Here is an 18230-nt window from a genome sequence, read left to right as displayed (position 1 = left end):
CTGGGTGCATAATGAATTATAACGGTTATGGGCAGACTACTGAGATAGATACACTCCCTTGCTAGCCATTGGTTTCTTTAAATCTTGCTTTGTTTGCATTGGCCTTTACGTTTTACATTTGACTGCTCCTATTACAAGGAACTCTTTGTTTTTTTTTTTTACAATGGAAGTGTGGTTGACACCTCTATTCAGGTGAAGCTATGTACAGGTCATGTAGACTTGTTGGAGATATCACTGCCACCTGGGAACAGATCACTACACAAAATGCCCTGGGGACATAGCACCCTTTTGATTCTTCCCGCTTGTGAACCTAAACATATGCAGTGATGGCAGGTGTCACACTTTGTCAAGACCGTCTTCTTGACTCCTTCCCTGTAGGGTAAATACAGCGAGGAGAGAGCAGTAAGAAGAAAGCTAGTTAGGCAGTCTGGGGGCGGGTGGGGGAGACACAGGGCATATAACTGGAAGAAGATTAATGTCACACTACAATTGTATCCCATCTCATGGTAGTTCAGAATGCCTTTATTCTTTATTAAGTTCTCTGGGCTCTTTGTTTTTTCTTTCATTCTCTTTTTGTTCTTCTTATTTTCATCCTTCCATTTTACTCATTTCCACTCATTTTTAACAGTTTCTGTCACTTTCCTCCCTGGCGTTTTAGCGTCACACGTCGAAATCCACCACCGTCACCAAGCACCGTGCGTGGCCAGACAGCCTGTGACACATCTAACACAGGCTGCCAGAAGGCACCACAGAAAGCAAACAGGATCAGTAAGCTTGGATTCATCACTTCTACCCCGCAGTGCCCAATCCTAGACTCTCGCACGGTACATCCTTTCCATCTGCCTATTTGGCAAAAACAACAGAAAAATGAGCGCTCTTGTCTAAAGGAATTGAAGCATTTTATCCAGTGAAATATTAGAATTTAGAAAACATTGTGCTACAGAATCATCAAAGCAGGTTGTATGTTATATTTAATTTAAAAATTGTGCTGGGCAGAAACTCACAGCAGTCCACGTAAAACAGCTGAGACGCAGACGGTCAGGTATAAGCTTGAGCGCCGGGCCCGCGGTCCTCTCTTTGGCCGCGTCCCAAATGAGTGTTTTTCTTTTCCCTGTAGGAGAGTTTGTTTGCTCGTGGCTTGCAGTGTTGACTGTCCCGCCTCTTGGTTGGGTGAATGTTTGAGAAGCTTTTCTTGGTACCAGACCAGTCTGTTACAGAGACTTTCCTTAGGAATGGTCAGGTGTGCTTGACATAAATGTTCCAAGAAAGACGGCGGAAAGGCTTGAGCCTCTTGAAAATATTGATGCCCGAATAAAACCCTTTGGTGAGAGAATAGAGCCAGAGACACGAGTCATCTCCAAGACTTTTACATCTCCCTTATAAGACAGTCATGACTTATTCTCACTTCAGAGATTGACAGTTTCTAAACTGAAGCATCCCTTCCTCTCACGCTGGGTCATATTTCTTTCTTATACCCCGAGTCACTGACACTAAATCAGATTATTGGGAGTACAAGCATTGTGAGGAAGAAAAGTCTTGCATGAAGCTATTTGAGGATCAGAAAACATTAAACTTAGACCTGGCCAGGCGCAGTGGCTCATACCTGTGTAATCTTAGCACTCTGGGAGGCCAAGGTGGTTGGATCGCTCAAGGTCAGGAGTTTGAAACCAGCCTGAGCGAGAGCAAGACCCCATCTCTACTAAAAACAGAAAGAAATTAATTGGCCAACTTAAAAAAAATATATACACACACACACACACACACCACACATACATATATACATATATATAAAATTAGCCGGGCATGGTGGTGCATGCCTGTAGTCCCAGTTATTTGGGAGGCTGAGGCAGGAGGATCTTCTGAGCATAGAAATTTGAGGTTGCTGTGAACTAGGCTGATGCCACGGCACTCTAGCCTGGGCAATAGAGTGAGACTCTGTCTCAAAAAATAAAAAATAAAAAAATAAAAGAAATTAACTTAGACCTGTTTGAAGTAGCTTCTCTCTCTGAGCTTCTAAATCAGTCCGCTTTGATTTTGTATATGAGGAAACTGAGGCCCGCAGAGGCTACTTGCTCAGATGTGCAGATCCAGAAGTAGACTGTCCTCGCCTAAGACAATGACCTCTGACCTCTTTCCTCCTACCTCTTTAGGATCAACAAAGTAAAGTAAAATATGTTGAGGTTTGGAAAAGAAAGGAATTTAGCATAATGTGCTTTCCATATGACAATACCAACCGGGTGTTTTATAGGTCAGAGATAGTTTTCCATCAGCTTATCTTTAGTGATTTGTCAAACTTATTATTCTAAACCCATCTGGAAACCAGGATTGGGCAACCTAGTAAATCGGGAAGGGCAAACAGAAAAATAGGGCTGGAACTCAGAACTGGCCATTTCCAACAATAACCTGTCCATCGTCCACTGTCTACCATTGGCCTTGACTGGCTCACTGGCCAGAGCCCTTGATTGTTACTGTAAGAGGGGCTAGACTCAACCAGGCAAAAGTCCCAACCCTTTCTGACTTGTATTTAATAGTATTTGGCTCTGAAGTCTGCAGTGACTCTGTGCTCCTGGACACTTATGGTCATTGTGTCTTTCCACCTCATGGCCCCGTCTTTGTATGTACACTGTGTGCTCCTTTTTCTGTTTGGAGCCTGGCTGAGGTTATTATTGCATAAATAAAGAATACTCCTTGGCAAGGGCTAATGAGTAGTTTGCCATCCATGAGAACCGATGACTTAGGCACAAGAACCAGTGACTTAGGCACAAGAACCAGAGAACTAGCACATAGCCAGGGATGTGTAGAAATGATGGGAGTCCCAAATCATTCCAGACCTCAAGATCTTTTATGATTTTATAATGATCGATGGGTGAAAGTAAATGGTGAAGTAGCTAAGACTCCAGTGATGAGAGTGACTATCAGTGAGCAATTTCAGGGCAGTGGCGTGTTCTTGTTCTACAAAATACAGACAGACCTGTTTACACATGCACATTTCACCAACATACATACAGATGAGCTTCAGCCCAGGCACCACTTAACTAGTGGATTTATGGGGGCATGTCCCTGTTATTACAGCACTATGGACACTAACTTTTAAGTCCTTGTATGCAATACAACCCAAGAGAGACTTGTAGTCTCTCTTGAAGACATTAGCCTGGAGGTCCTGCTCTATAGCCCAGTGGGTATCATTAAGTAGAGGATATTGAAAGTGAAACAAAATGTTCCCTTACTTTTCTAGAAAGCCATAGACCTAGAACATTGTACACAGTTTGCTTCTAGAATTACAGAATTTCCAGAGAGGGCCAAGTGACATGTCTAAAAGGACAGAGATGTGATGCTGGTGTTTAAGACCAGCTTCAAAGCTTAGGCCTTTTCAGACTAGAAGGGCTAAAGCTCTGTTAGATGTTCCAGTTGTGTTTTTAAGTACAGGTAGAGTAAAAAGGCCTTGTTTATGGCATTCTGGAATTAGGACCGCCTCCCCTCTCCCCCTCCCCCCCACCCCACCCCATCCCCTGGTAAAATTTGAAGGAGGTAGTTTTATTTAGAGAGCAGGGAGGAAGGCAGAGAGAACTGGATTGGTGACTATTAGTGAATTCAGTGCCCCCAGGAGGCATTGTTGAAAGTTTATACTGTTCATATACATTCTTGGATGGATAGATTCAAGTTGTATCCTTGAGTCTGAGTCAAGGAATGCCATAAGATACATCTTGGTTTAGGAAATAGATTGTTGAGCTACCAAAAAAAAAAAACCAACCAAAAAACAATCTAATTTAATCTATCCACTTTGGGGTCCATTCAGTTGCATTTTTAGATACCTGGTTTTTGCTAGAAGCTGAGCTGGCACTTTGATCACACACACTCACCAGTCTCCTGCCCTCACGTCATTTCTGATCTAGTGAGGGAGACAAACATTAATAACTAACTTTATAAAGCTATCTAGGAATGAAATAAATGTCAGAATGTCACGCAGGGGAGAACAGTTGTCTATGAAAACAATACTGAAAAAGGCATGGTGGATTCTGGTGTGAGAGATGAAATGCTGTCTCGAGGACCTCGGCATCCAAACTTGGTCCTGAAGGATGAGTAGAACTGGGATAAGGCGGAAAACAGGAGGGAGGAGAGTCTGGCCTGTGGCGCCTTGCAAGCCAGGGAGAGAAGTGCAGGTGGGATGCTCCGGCTGGCGAGTGCCCAGGGAGGCTGGAACACAGGGTGCAGAGACCCACAGTGGGAGGGGAGGCTGGAAGAACACGGCCCAGGTCATCATGGGTAGGAGTTTAGATTTATGTTGTAGGAGTGAGAGTCCTTAATGGGTTTCGAAGATGGAAGAAGCATGATCTTGTGCATGTTTCTAGCAGGCGATGCTGTAGCAGTGAGGAGAAGCAATGGAGAGTGGAGAGACAGAATTGGAGTTCGTGGCTGTGGCAGAGATCCAGATTAGGGGCTGCGTCCCAGTGAAGCCCCAGGGACACTGGCCAGGGGCCCACAGGAGGGTGCAGGCATTGATGATCATCCTGCTGCCTGCCCGTCGGTACAGCTCCTCTCCACATCTGGGGTTCCCAGAATGACACCCAACTTTGCCATCACCTTCACACCACAATGCGGAGGACACTGTTACACGTTTTGTTTTTCTCCTTCTTTCTTTTTATCACTCTTCTGAATTTAAATTCTTTCCCCAAAACTTAGCCACCTAAACTTAACATTTCCCTAGGGAATTCAGGTGACAATTCACATTACTAATCCGCATAGTATTTTTTGACAAAATTCATAGTCTGTGAGTATCTATGGGCCTATTTTTAACATACCCTGTATCATCCTAAAACTTTTACATGCACTGAAAAATGGGTTATGCTAAGAAGGACCTATTCAACCACATATTAACATGACCAGGATGGTTATACTGAATAAAGATGAAATATAGCACTCTTCTTGTTCTGTTGCTGTGGGTAGCATTCATTTCGTGCTGCCTTGTGTTCACATTGGTTCATTGCGTGTGTTTCTAGACAGACTGTCAATTACTTGAGTTCAAGGATTGTACTTTATTCATTTTATTTTTGAGACAGAGTCTCACTCTTGCCCTAGCCGTGCGGTCGCGTCAGCCTAGCTCACAACAACCTCAAACTCCTGGGCTCAAGCGATCCTCCTGCTTCAGCCTCCTAAGTAGCTGGCTCTACAGGCATGAGCCACCATGCCCAGCTGATTTTTTCTATATACTTTTAGTTGGCCAATTAATTTCTTTCTATTTTTAGTAAAGATGGGGTCTCACTCTTGCTCAAGCTGGTTTCAAACTCTTGACCTTGAGCGATCCTCCCGCCCTTGGCCTCCCAGAGTGCTAAAATTACAGGCGTGAGCCACCGCGCCCGGCCTGTTCATCTTTCGATTGTCCCCCAATGTTAAAGAAAAAATTATTCTGACACTTACTAAAATGGTAAGGAAGACACTATTGCCATCAGTGTCAAGATTATCCCCACGGGGGAGAAAAACAGGGCTCAACTCTGAACACCAAGACAAGTGGGGATCTATAGGCAATGGTCAGTGGGTGGAAAATCACTAAGAGGAGATATCAAGGGTCAAGGACTCTAGATAAACCAACCTAACAGGATTCTTGCTGAAGGCAGGCCAAGGGCTCAGGTATCAAAGGTGGAGACAAGGAACTTTACCAGACATCCAGGGTGACCAGATATCGGGGGTGGGGGGATTCTGGCTAAACTCACTGAGCAGGATTCTTGCTGCAGCTGGACTAGGCAGGCGGAAGACTGGCCCAAGGACAAGGAAACGAGGCTCCAAAGAGGAGCCTGATTAAAGTTTGGTCAAGAAGAAGATCTTTGTCACCCACATGCCCTAGAACTGTTTGTTCAGTGTCTGTAGCGTTATGGGCTGGGGGTGTTCTGAATGCCCATGTGCAGTCTGTTTCCAGACTGGGAGGCCTCATTAGAGGCTGCGTGACAATAGTCAGGGGTCCCTCAGAGGAGGAGCTGGCTGTGCGTTAACATGGGCCGGGGAAAGCGGGTTTGGAGAGCATGGCCCCAATCAGAAACATTTGCCCCAAATTTGACTACGCTATTTACTTACATTTTGGTAAAAAGATGTAAGTTTGGGGTTTTGGTTTTAATTTGAAAAAACATTTTAACCCTTAGAGAAAAGTCTGTTTTCCCTTGTTGGTTTCCAAACTTCCTGGGGCCCTTTCTAATTTTGTTTTGTTTTGTTTTGTTTTAAGATAAATGCTCTTAACAGAAACAACTATCTTCAGGATCAAAGGATTAAAAGTGTCTCAGCAAGAATTTTATAGAGGGAAATAAATAGAGAGGGAAGAATGGACGATGATAGTACCATGAATTGAACTAGGAAAATAGATTTTTTTCTATATTCAAACTTTTAAAAAGTGCTTCTCATCAGCCACAGTGGTGCCATTTAATTTGTCCTGTGGTCTTCAAACCTTGAAGGATTAAGAATAGAAGGAACCGAATTCAGATGCATGATACTGAGCACAGAGTCTTTATGAAAAACCGAGTGAGTTATCCCAGGCCTAGACCTTGCTGCCATGGCTGATTTTGTTGCTGAGCTTGGAAAGGGATCAACAGTGCTCAGGAATTGTTTAGCAGAAAACAGGAACTTTGGTATCAAGTTCCTCTTTAAGTTAGACCCAAGGGACTACAAGGAAAGAAGTTTTGAGGTTTCATCTGAAATAGAAATATGTTAAAATGTTAGTAAACTAACAATTCAGCAGATTGAACATCAGAGTTTCAGTATTCTTTTTGTTGCTGTCTTACCACACAAGGTTAGTGATTTGCTTGTATTTGGGGACAATGTGTGACATAATCAGAATGCTCTGAAGCCGTTAGTTCCAACAGCACACACCCACAAGGCAATTCAAAGGGATCTACAGTATACTGGGATTTTTCTGAGCTGAAACCAGCAGTCCTGCCTCCCACTGCTGCGGTGCATTGCACATGAAGGCTTCCTTTGGGAAAGAGCGTGCCTGAGTGGAGAAGTCAGAGAAGAGTCCTGGTGCCCACTAAGACCACGGGTTTCTCTTCTTTGCCCCTTCCCTGCCTCTGTGCTGTCGTTACTGGTCAGCCCTGTCTTTTCATCTTGTATAAATAAGGACGTGAAATGGCTGAGCTTGTGTCACTGGCACAGCTGAGACTCTTGAACGCCAACTAACTGTTTTGTTACCGGCCAAGTTAAAGTGCTCTGAATGCAACGCGCTGCTCAGGCCAAAGAGGTTAATTTCTTTAGGAGGCTGCGTGGGCTGTACCTGAGGGATCATGCTCTGTACTTGCACAAACATAATTTATCTTCTGCTTTTTATAGTCCATTTATTTCCCACCTACCTTCCTCACCCCACAGTGCCCCGGTGAAACCATAATTCTCTGTGAAGTGACATTTTGTCTCCACGGAAATGATAGCACTGAACCTGGAATTTTATGAACGCCCTGTGCCATCCGGTAGCCTAGGTATAGAAGAGATAAAAAATGACCTTGGCAATGATTCATAAGGTTTGATCTCATACTAAGCCTTTTTTCTTTCTTTTGCAGACTTTTAAATTTAGCAACATAAAGTCCATCCTGGAATAAGGAGTCAGGGAACCACAGACAAGTAGTGGCTTCTGAGGGGACAGAAGGGAGAAGTTAAACATGCTGCTGTCTCTGTGGCTTCTTAGTGCTGCAAGGGATTCCTGAGACTTGCAATTGCTGGGATAAGTGGCCAGGCACGGAATTCATGGTTAATGTAATTAGTCATGTCACCTGGGTACCTTAAGCTCCAAACAATGAAAGCGAATTCTGAACTCACTTATCAGTGCAGCCGTGTACAAGCATGCTCATCGCTGTTCTACTTTCTGTTTTTTTAAAAGTTAATAATTTGTATGCTTTTGTAGTAGTCATTTTCCTCCCCCCATGACATTCAGAACTGCATCTTGCGTCTTCCGTCCTTTAGAGGGATCCAGAAGCTGTGGGTGGTACATAGTACCCAGGAAGTCAGAACCACAGGCACCAGTGCCACCAGAGAATGAAAACAGAGCCCGTGTCTGTGGCTTGAGTTCAGCTGGCCTCCGAAACTGACTTCCTGTGTCGGCTCCTTTGTGAACAGAATCTTGGTTTCAGATCTCAATTCTGGTTTGGCTTCGGGAGCCCCTTGCCTACTCTAGGGTCACACTGAGACCAGGCTGATTCAGAGGAACGATCCTTCTAGCTGGTCATCACCTTCTATTTCCTGTGGGTCCAGAGTTTTCTTTGGAGGCTTCTCATTCAGGTGGTCCCCAGCCTTAGCCTGAAATGTCTGGGGAATCCAGAAAGATGAGAACTGAACATTTGCAGGTCATGCTTGCTTCTGTATTTCGTACCTGCAGAAAGGTATCATTTCATCCCATGAACAGTTTGTATCAAGGAGAACTAGAAAACTGGAGGAAAAAAGAGCTTTGTGCTGTGATGTCCACACATCTCATCCAAGCATTTAAACACTCCCTGTTCCATGTGCCACTTTGCTGCCATATAGACTTACTGTAGGGGGACCCAGTGCCTTCATTTTAGAGATGTACAATATAAAGCACACGACAGTACTGCAGATGCCTTCAAAGCATGCATACAAAAATGGAATGCATTTTAATAAATTTACCTTTCTCACGTCTGGTTCAGTTAAAGATTGGTACGTAAGGAAACAATGCTCAAGAAATATTGTAATCCTTAAACCCTCACAAACTCATCGTGTTGACTCAACAACATAGTAAGGAGAATCTCATGGAAACCACATAGGACCACTGAGTAGCTGTGACTTTTTCTGGTAGTTGTTGTAATTCCTGAGCAGGAAGAAAGAGAATACCAAAAGTATGTCATCACATGAGATTTTAAAAAATTAAAAATGAGGGTTTGTTTTTTTTTTTAAGTAGAACTATTGTTTCTGAATTCATAACAACCAGTATTGCTCAAAATGTACAAAACTCATTTTATATATAAAATAACATGGGCTTCCTAGAGCAGAGATTCTCTAGTGCAAAGATAACTACCTGCAGCGTTTCTCTCCCCTTTGTTACTTTATCAGGTGTCAGTTCAGGGATTCTTTGTGCCTTTTCCAGCATTTTGTTTTTATGCTTACAAGAGGTCACAAGAGGACAGTTAAAACTGATGATCACACCTAATAGAAGAGCCGCTATGGCTGTTCCCATTGCAAGGGCCTCCAAGAACAACACACACACGGGCGCGCTTGCTCTGTTGCTCATGGTCCACAGAGTCATTCCTGCCCTCCCAGCAGAGGAGCATGACCTCCTGCTGCAGCTACACTGGGCACTCCCTGACCTCTTCAGAAAAGGGTCCTCAGCACAAGTGATAAACTAGCAAATGCTCATCAGAGACTGCTATGCTGGGAGTGTTCTGTTGGACTCCAAGATAACTAAATGGTAACAAAATTGTGAACATTGCATTAAAAACATTTAAGTCTGCTGTTTTAACCCTGAATAAACAGTAGGCTCATATAGATTGGGTTTTTTCCCACCCAAATATGTTTTATAAGGGGATATTTACAGTTTGGGGGGGGTGGGTTTGAGTGGGGCAGGTTGTGAGGGAGAGATAATTCTCTTTAATTGATTAATGTTTTAGTTTTTTTCAACAGCTAATGAATTAGTCTGCTTGTACTTGTAGTGTTCTCCAGACAAATGTGTTAAAATGGCAGAAGTGTAGAAGAATCAAAAATTATGGCTGCCAAGTTACACCCAAGTTGCACAGCTATGTCTACTTGTATTGTATGTTTTATACATTTACCTTGTCTCCCCATCTAGATTATAAACAAGTCAGCAATTACCTATTAATATTATATAGATCTTCCCAAAACACCTATCTCAATGCTAATCAGAGTACTTAGAAGCACAGGCAAAACCGCCTATTGAGAGACACCTGGTTATGTAGGGTGTCTGGCTTTACCAGGTAAACAACAGCACATGCTATCTGGTAACAATATTGTCCTGACTGTGTAGCAAGGGAGGGTCAATATATTTGCAGCCAGTTGGAACAATCTACAAAATTGTACATCTAGCTTTTATAACATTATGTTAATTAATCAGTAAGAGATACTGTCTAAAATGGAAAGAAATGTATGGATCGGGCCTGCAGACAACAGATAATTAAGGAAGGCCAGGCAAATTCCATGCAAACTAGATACCTCTGAAGAAATATCTAAAGCAAGGAAGGCTAAAGAGTCAAACCTTGGTCATCTCCAACTGCCTTAGGCTATCATACAAATGAGAGCCACATAATCAGAGGCCCTCTGAGGGCATCAGAACACACGAGATGACGCAGTAACTTCCCTAATATCCCAAAGCTAGTTGTGCCAGAGAAAGAACTAGATCCTACTCTTGTTGATTCTCCATCTGGTTTCACCCTATATGAACTGTCAATGAGTACTGATAATGAGTCTTTATTTCTCTGTTTAAAAATATATATAAAGCATCCATTTCCTCAACTGTATGTCCGTACCTAGGCAAGAATATATCTTATTTAGAAAAGGCAGCAGTAGTGTCCCAAAATTTTATTCCAATCTTCAACCCCTTTGAGGCTCCAACGACAACTTGCAGTCCATCCCTTGAATTATTTTTACTAAAGAAACAAAGTAAACATTAAATAGATACATAGTCTCACTCTGGCTGGCTCCTTCCCTGCTTCCTACTTGCCAATCAATCATAGACTTTTACAGATTCATTCATTCTGCCATTCAGCAAATATTTGTGTGGAGCCAAGAACTGTTCTAAGTGCAGGGAGCACGAAGGATAGATGACCCCTCTCTCTGCCTAGAACTTGCAGTCATCCACTGGGAGATACAGCAGGCACCTCACTGCAGGGTGGTTGCAGGGCTGCTACGATTAGAGAGGTAACAGAGTTAGGGGCAATACATTGCACACCCAGCGGTATTCAGACAGGCTCTCTTAACTCGCTAGCTGTGTGTGATCTGGGGTGAGTACCTAAATTCTCTGTAGAAAACGGGAAGTAATAGTATCTACTTTATCAGACTATGACAGGACCCAATGAGAAAGTTCTTCCCACAGCCCCCGCCAGTAACAAGTGGTAGTTATTGTTACTGTTAGTTTTATTTTATTTTATTTTATTTTAGAAACAGAGTCTCGCTTTGTTGTCCAGGCTAGAGCGAGTGCCGTGGCGTCAGCCTAGCTCACAGCAACCTCAAACTCCTGGGCTCGAGCAATCCTCCTGCCTCAGCCTCCTGAGTAGCTGGGACTACAGGCATGTGCCACCATGCCGGGCTAGTTTTTTGTATATATATTTTTAGATGGTCAATTAATTTATTTCTATTTTTGGTAGAGACAGGGTCTCGCTCATGCTGGTTTTGAACTCCTGACCTCAAGCGATCTGCCCTCCTCGACTTCCCAGAGTGCTAGGATAACAGGCGTGAGCCACCGCGCCCGGCCAAGTTACTGTTAGTTTGAGACATGGAGCGTCAGAGGTGCCCAGAGAGGCCTTAGGGAAGGAGCTCAGGAAAGGGTGCTCGGCCAGGGAAGGGATCGATTTGAAAATCAACATGATCATACAGCAAATTGGAACCTTGGTTTCCCTAAGCCTAAGGAAATATAGAAGTAGAAGAGGTGTAAAATACACACATTTAAGGCAAAAGAGGGAAAAAAAATTTTTTTTTAAAGTGGAGACTAAAGATCTTAGGGAACATAAAGTCCGTGGCCCTCAGCCCATACCTAAAGAGCAGACCTAGAAGTGCAGCTGTCAAACTTTCCAACCACCTGGCGCAATAACAGGTCTTGCATTGCAACCCAGTACACACATACTAACACTCAAACAACTGAAAGATGTTTCAATGCTGGACATGACCCAGCAAGTTTATTTCATGACCCACGTGTATTGCAATTCAGGTGTGGAAAATCTGATCAGAGTGATTACAGGACTTTCCTGACATCACTCTGCAAGCTGGTTTCAGAGCCAGCAAGTGGCTTGATCCAACATCACTGCTTGAAGAAGGGGGAAAGTGGTGGCCCCATTCAAGTCTTTATTGAGTGCTGACTGTGTGCCAGGTAATTGGGTAAGCTATGATTGGGTCATGACAGGCGTCGTATGCGCTGTGGGAGACAGGAACAAGGTGGGGACTTACCTAGCCCAGGGGTCAGGGAAAGCCTCCGGACCAGGTGACATTGAGAAGAAGGATGTGCAAGAGTGGCCGGGAGAAAGAGAAAGAGTGGGAGGGGACCCAAGAGATGCTCTGTGTTTGGAATTTAAGTTCGGGGAAAAGAGAAGGCAGGGGCCAGACCTGAAGGGCCTCAGAAGCCAAACAGGAGACTGGGATTTGGCCTGGGGTTGAGGGGAAGCTGGGAAGGTGTGACAGGGTCAACTCTACATCTTCAGAGATCTCTGCAGCTGCAGAACAGAAAACGGACCAGAAGGGAGCCAGACAAGGTCAAGAGAGACCAAATGCAATGGAGGTCCTGCAAGACCCACGAGAACTAACACCCTGGCTGCGCTAGGTCGCAGGGTGTGAAGGCACGGGTGGATCTAACAGATTTAGGAGGCAGAAGCAGCTGAACAAGGTGATTGATTGGAAATGGAGGAACAGGGGAGAGGGAAGCCTCAGAGATAATGTACAAGTCTCGGTGGGCGTTGCCATGGCAAAATGGAACATTGGAGGGAGCGGCCCGGGGAGCCTCAGGGCCTGCATGACAAATGAATGCATTTGTGAGCACACCGGGGGCCCAGCCACCCGAGCAGAGTTACCTGGTAGGCAGTTGACTCTGCCCATCTACGGCCAAGGACAGAAGTCCCAAGTAGGAACATAGGTATGGGCACTGCTGGCATGAAAAAGCAGTAGAGGAGCTACCTCCTGAGGAAATGGCTGCCAGCAATGTGCAGTAAGAAATGCATCCTGCATTGTGGCCAAGGCTACAGACATGCATGTGAACACACACACACACAAAACAGACGTGTCATCACTATATGCATGCTTGATAGCATTTTTCTATTCTGTTTCATAAAAATGAAAATGTTGGTCATAATGTTCTAAATTGTTTTCATGACAAAATAATGTCTTAGAGACTGTGTGACATGAACCTCAAATGCAAGGTTCTGTAGACACAAACATCTGGGAAACTCTCTGATGCCATTGTTTCTTTGGAGATTTATAACATACATTGTCACATTATTAAAGTCTTTGAGAAATTCTGTAGTTTAAAAAATGTTTAACTTTGTTTTTGAAAGTTATTTCAAAGCGTGAAGCTTTTTTTTATACGCAGCACCTATTAACGTCTGGAAGAAATAGGGTTCCTTGCAACATACTTTCAGAAACACAGCATTCGCTTGCCAATTTCCAAACCTAGGGCATTTGGGAATGAGTGTTGGTAATCATCAGTCTAGGCATTACAGTGGAATTTGTTTTAGGAAGGTCGTAGAGAATTTAAGGACGTAAAGATCAAGAAGGCATCTAATAGGGTTCCGTGTGACGATGAGAGAGAAATGAAACAACCAGGTAAGGAACCTTTTAGTTCAGTGATTCTGTTAAATCTTCCAAGATAAGTACATCACATTATACAAGCATACCCTGGAGATATTGCACGTTTACTTTCAGACCACAACAATAACATAAACACTGCAATATATCAAGTCACACAGATTTTTTGATTTTCCAGAGTATATAAAAATTATGTTTATATTATGCTGTAGTCAGGTGTGCAGTAACATTATGTGTTAAGAAAATGTACATACCTGAATTTAAAAATACTTTATTGCTAAATAATGCTGATGATCATCTGAGCCTTTAGTGAGTTGCAGTCTTTTTGCTGGTGGAGGGTCCTGCCTCAGCGTGGATGGCTGCCGACTGATCAGGGTGGTGGTGACTGAAGGTTGGGGTGGCTGTGGCAGTTTCTTAAGACCACAGTGAAGTTTGCCACATCAATTGACTCTTCCTTTGATGAAAGATTTCTCTGTAGCTAGAAATGCTGTGTGATAGCATTTTACCCACAGTAGAACTTCTTTCAAAATTGGACTCATTCCTTTCCAACCCTGCCACTGCTTTTTCAAAAAACTTAATGTAATATTCTAAATCCTTTGTTGTCATTTGAACAGTGTTTACAGCATCTTCACCAGTAGATTCCATCTTAAAAATCCACTTTGTTTGCTCCTACTTAAGAAGCAACTCCCATCCATTCAAGTTTTATCATGAGATTGGAGCAATTCAGTCACACCTTCAGGCTTCGCTTCCAATCCTAGCTCTCTTGCTGTTTCTAACACATCTGTTGTTACTTCCTCCTCGGAAGTCTCGAACTCTTCGAAGTCATCCAGGAGGGTTGGAATTCACTTCTTCCAAACACCTATTAATGTGGGTATTTTTTACCTTCTCCCATGAATCATAAGTGTTCTTAATGACATCTAGAATGACAAATTCTTTCCAGAAGTTTTCAATTTACTTTCCCTGGATGCATCAGAGGAATCACTTCACTATCTTCGGCAGCTATAGCCTTATGAAATATATTTCTTAATAAGATGAGAGTCACAATTATTCCTTGATCCGTGAACTACAGAATGGATGTTGTGTTAGCAAACATAAAAGCAGCAGTAATCTCCTTGTACATCTCCAGCAGAGCTCTTGGGTGACGAGGTGCATTGTCAAAGAGCAGTCATATTTTTAAAAAAAATTTTTTTTGTCTGAGCAGTAGGGCTCAACAGTTTACTGAAAACATTCAGTAAACTATGCTGTAAAACAGATGTGCTGTCATCCAGGCTTTGCTGTTCCATTTCTAGAGCACAGGAAGAGTAGATTTAGCATAAATCTTAAGGGCCCTCAGATTTTTAGAATAGTAAAAGAGCATTGGCTTCAACTTAAAGTCACCAACTGCATTAACCCCAAACAAGAGAGTCAGCCTGTCCTTTGAAACCAGGTATTGTCTTCTCCTCTCTAGCTGTGAAAGACCTAGATAACATTTTCTTCCAGTAGAAGGCTGTTTTGTCTGCATGGAAAATCCATTGTTTAGTGTAGCTTCCTCCATCAATTATCTGAGCTAGATCTTCTGGATAACTTATTATACATTCTCTGTCAACACCTGCTGGTTCACCATGCACTTTTAGGTTTTGGAGACAGGTTCAAACCTCATGCACCAACCTCTGGTTGGCTTGCAGCTTTTCTTCTGCACCTTTCTCACCTATGTCAGTCTTCATAGAATTGAAGAGAGTTAGGGCCTTGCTCTAGGTTAGCTTTTGGCTTAAGGAAATGCTGTGGCTGGTTTGATCTTCTATTCAGGCCACTAAAACTTTCTCCATATCAACAGTAAGGCCTGCTTTCTTACCATTCGTGCGTTCACTGAAGTAGGGTGTTTAATTTCCTTCAGCAACTTTTCCTTTGCATTCACAACTTGGCTCACTGGTGCAAGAGGCCTAGCTTTCAAAAGGCCTGAGCTCTCACCGTGCCTCCCTCACTAAGCTGCTTCACTAAACTTTCCAGCCTATGATTTAAAGTGAGAGACGTGCGACTCTTCCTTTCGCTTGCACACTTAGAGGCCACTGTAGTGTCACTAACTTGCCTAATTTCAACATTTAAATATTGTTACGTCTCAGGGAATAGGGAGCCCTGAGGAGAGGGAGGGAGACCAGGGAACACCTGGTGGGAGCAGTCAGAACACACACAGCACTGATGGATCAAGTTCACCGTCTTAATATGGGTGTTGTTCATGGTGCCTCAAAACAATTAAAATAGTCACAAAACAATTAAAATAGTCACATCAGAGATCACTGATCACAGATCACATTAACAGTATAATAATAATGAGAAAGTCTGAAATACTACCAAGAATTACCAAAACGTGACACAAAGTGAGCACATGCTATTGGGAAAATGGCACTGATAGACTTGCTCAAGTCAGGGTTGTGACAGACCTTCAATTTTAAAAAATGCAATGTCTGCAAAGTGCAATGAAATAAGGCACGATAAAACAAGGTATGCCAAGCCTCAAAAGTCACAGATATAAATTTCTTTGTAAAAGTCTCACATCAAAAAGAATATTTTTTAGCTGAGATCTACTCTAATAATCCAGAAGGAAAATATGTCCAAAATAATTTTAACTATAAAAGACTCCAAGGAACAGGACACTGAGAAGGTGTCACATGGCAGAAGGAATGATTAGCCAGTCCCACATTCTCTGGGCTCATCATAGAATATTTGCTTTTATACATTTGGGGCTATAATCTGCTTTTGCAATATCCCTTATACAGTTCTCACTCGGAAAACTAGCTTAAAGAATCCTGCATTTTCCTTCTTGTTCTTTTCATATCCCATTAATCAATTTCACATGATTTGGGGATTATTTGCACTTCAAATGAGTTTAAGAACCACGAAGTATTGTTATGGGGATTTCTCTAGTTCAGGATAAAAGCTGCCTCTATTTTTTTTTTTTTTTCCAAATGCAGAAAATGTGTTCACTATTCAAATCATGAACAACAGTGTTTAGTAGGTCATGTTTGGATTTCCCTACCATTGTTGAAGATAAATTTTTTCCACCCTCTTGTTGCTGACTACACTTTCGTGGCTGATAGTAATGGCTGCGAGGCAGTAACCAAGTTTTCCTTTGCCATCAGCATGTCTCAGAGAAAACAGAACAAGTTTCTGTGCACAAACATGAAGGATCCCGCTTCAGAAAAGAGCAGCTGTGCATGGTGGCGTGTGCTGAGTGAGCCGCAGTGGGTAGATGCCCATTGGACCAGGCTTGGGTCCAGGCATTTTTCGATCACTCAGACAAGTAGTGTAAGGGACACGTTCTTTCTGTGCAACGCCTACTAGTGCTCTTACCTCAAAAAATACACACAGTATAGCATAGGAATGCATAAGAGCATACCTTCCAGTGCACAAAAGGAATTCTGTCTATTTCCATTGCTTCAGCTTGTGCTGAGGCAAACGCAACATACATATTTCCTCAGAATCCTAGGGCAATGCAATGCTAAATGCAACCCTAACATAATTCCAAGGAAAGCAAACTGGTCAGTTCTAAACCTTGGTTTACCCATCCTAAGGCCATGTCTGTGAATAAGCAAGCTTATTATATGACGTGTAGCAAGCTCTTGCATTTGCTTATTATGCTTGTCACCTGCATGGGGAAAAGAATTGAACTGTGCCAGAAGTACCTATGGGGTCAGCTCTTAGCCACAGCACATTTCCAAATGAGAGCAGTTAGCAAACTGGGGGACATTTATTTTTAGACTGTGATCTAATAGTAAGCAAAAGGAGTTTTTGTGTTAGGAGCACTATTAAGCAGAGTGAGAGAGAAGAAAGGAGAAGGAGAGAAGAGGCGTTTAACTGGAATATCCCCGAAACCGTGGAAGGCCCTCCCTGAGCTGTCTTTAGTTCATGTTCTCTGACTGCAGCCCCAGTCCCTCTTCCTATGTGTCCCCACCACAGCTACGCTGTGGATTCGCAGTCTGTGCTGGGCACGCAGGAACTGCAGAATACAGCTCTGGTTTGTGCAGTTCAGCTTTTTCCAGGTCTCCACTGTGGCTAAAATGAGTGTCCTTTGGAAACAAGGTCTGCTGCCCCAGAACAGGCTGGTTTCCTAGCGTGCTTCCCAACAACGCTTTCCTGCCTGCGACTGTTAGGGCTTGCCGGAGTCCACGCGCCAGTTATCCACTGCGCAAGAGAATGGAGCCGTGCAGTTATTTGCACTCACTCTGTCTACATCCTACGAGATTTGGTTTTCGCCAGTGTAAAGAGATCTTAATGATATTTCTGTTTATCCCAGCAGAAGTTTGCCACCAGATAAGCATTAGCTTAGCAAACACATTTGCTCTGCAGGCCAGGATGGATCATTGGTTAGCATTACTTCTTCCACTTAGAGAAAAACATTTTTCCCCCAGTGGGCGGTCGCCCCATTCATTGTTCAACAGTCAGCCACACAGAAATGCACCGATAGCAAATGCAGAGGGAGCAGACTGACGGCCCCACGAGAGAGAGTGCTGGCCGACAGGCATGAAGCTGCTCCTGCCAGGGCCTCACTTGCTGCCCTCCAGCTAGCTGGGCCACTAGGTGTCACTTGCAAACTTCCAGGACAAACTCACTTGGGCTTGGGTTTCTCCAGGGCAGGAGGAGCTGAGGCAGTGCAGGCGAGGACAGCAGCAACTGAGATTTGCGGCCACCAGTCCTATGAACCTCCTGGTCCGGCTGCTCTGCCCCTTGCCCACTGACTCTGCCTCCTCATCCCTGCGCGTCTCCTGGCCGCTCAGCCTCTTCCCAAATACCCTGATGAGGCATCTCCAGGGAAC

At 43.5% G+C, this 18230-nt stretch overlaps 1 protein-coding gene and 1 long non-coding RNA gene across 2 annotated transcripts in view; one reads left to right on the top strand and one right to left on the bottom strand.

The window, feature by feature from the left end:
* ANKH (ANKH inorganic pyrophosphate transport regulator) overlaps window positions 1-18230 on the top strand; it is a 148216-nt gene that overhangs the window by 49867 nt on the left and 80119 nt on the right. The window lies entirely within an intron of this gene.
* LOC105885366 (uncharacterized) overlaps window positions 1235-18230 on the bottom strand; it is a 28612-nt gene continuing 11616 nt past the window's right edge. Inside the window, exon 3 of the long non-coding RNA XR_001160646.3 lies at window positions 1235-1319. This is a non-coding gene — a long non-coding RNA (uncharacterized LOC105885366). The remainder of the gene's footprint in view (window positions 1320-18230) is intronic.

Source organism: Microcebus murinus, chromosome 11 (genome assembly GCF_040939455.1).
Source record: "Microcebus murinus isolate Inina chromosome 11, M.murinus_Inina_mat1.0, whole genome shotgun sequence".
Taxonomy (NCBI): Eukaryota; Metazoa; Chordata; class Mammalia; order Primates; family Cheirogaleidae; genus Microcebus; species Microcebus murinus.
Note: the sequence above shows the minus strand (reverse complement) of the source record. Positions and strands in the feature narration are given on the sequence as shown.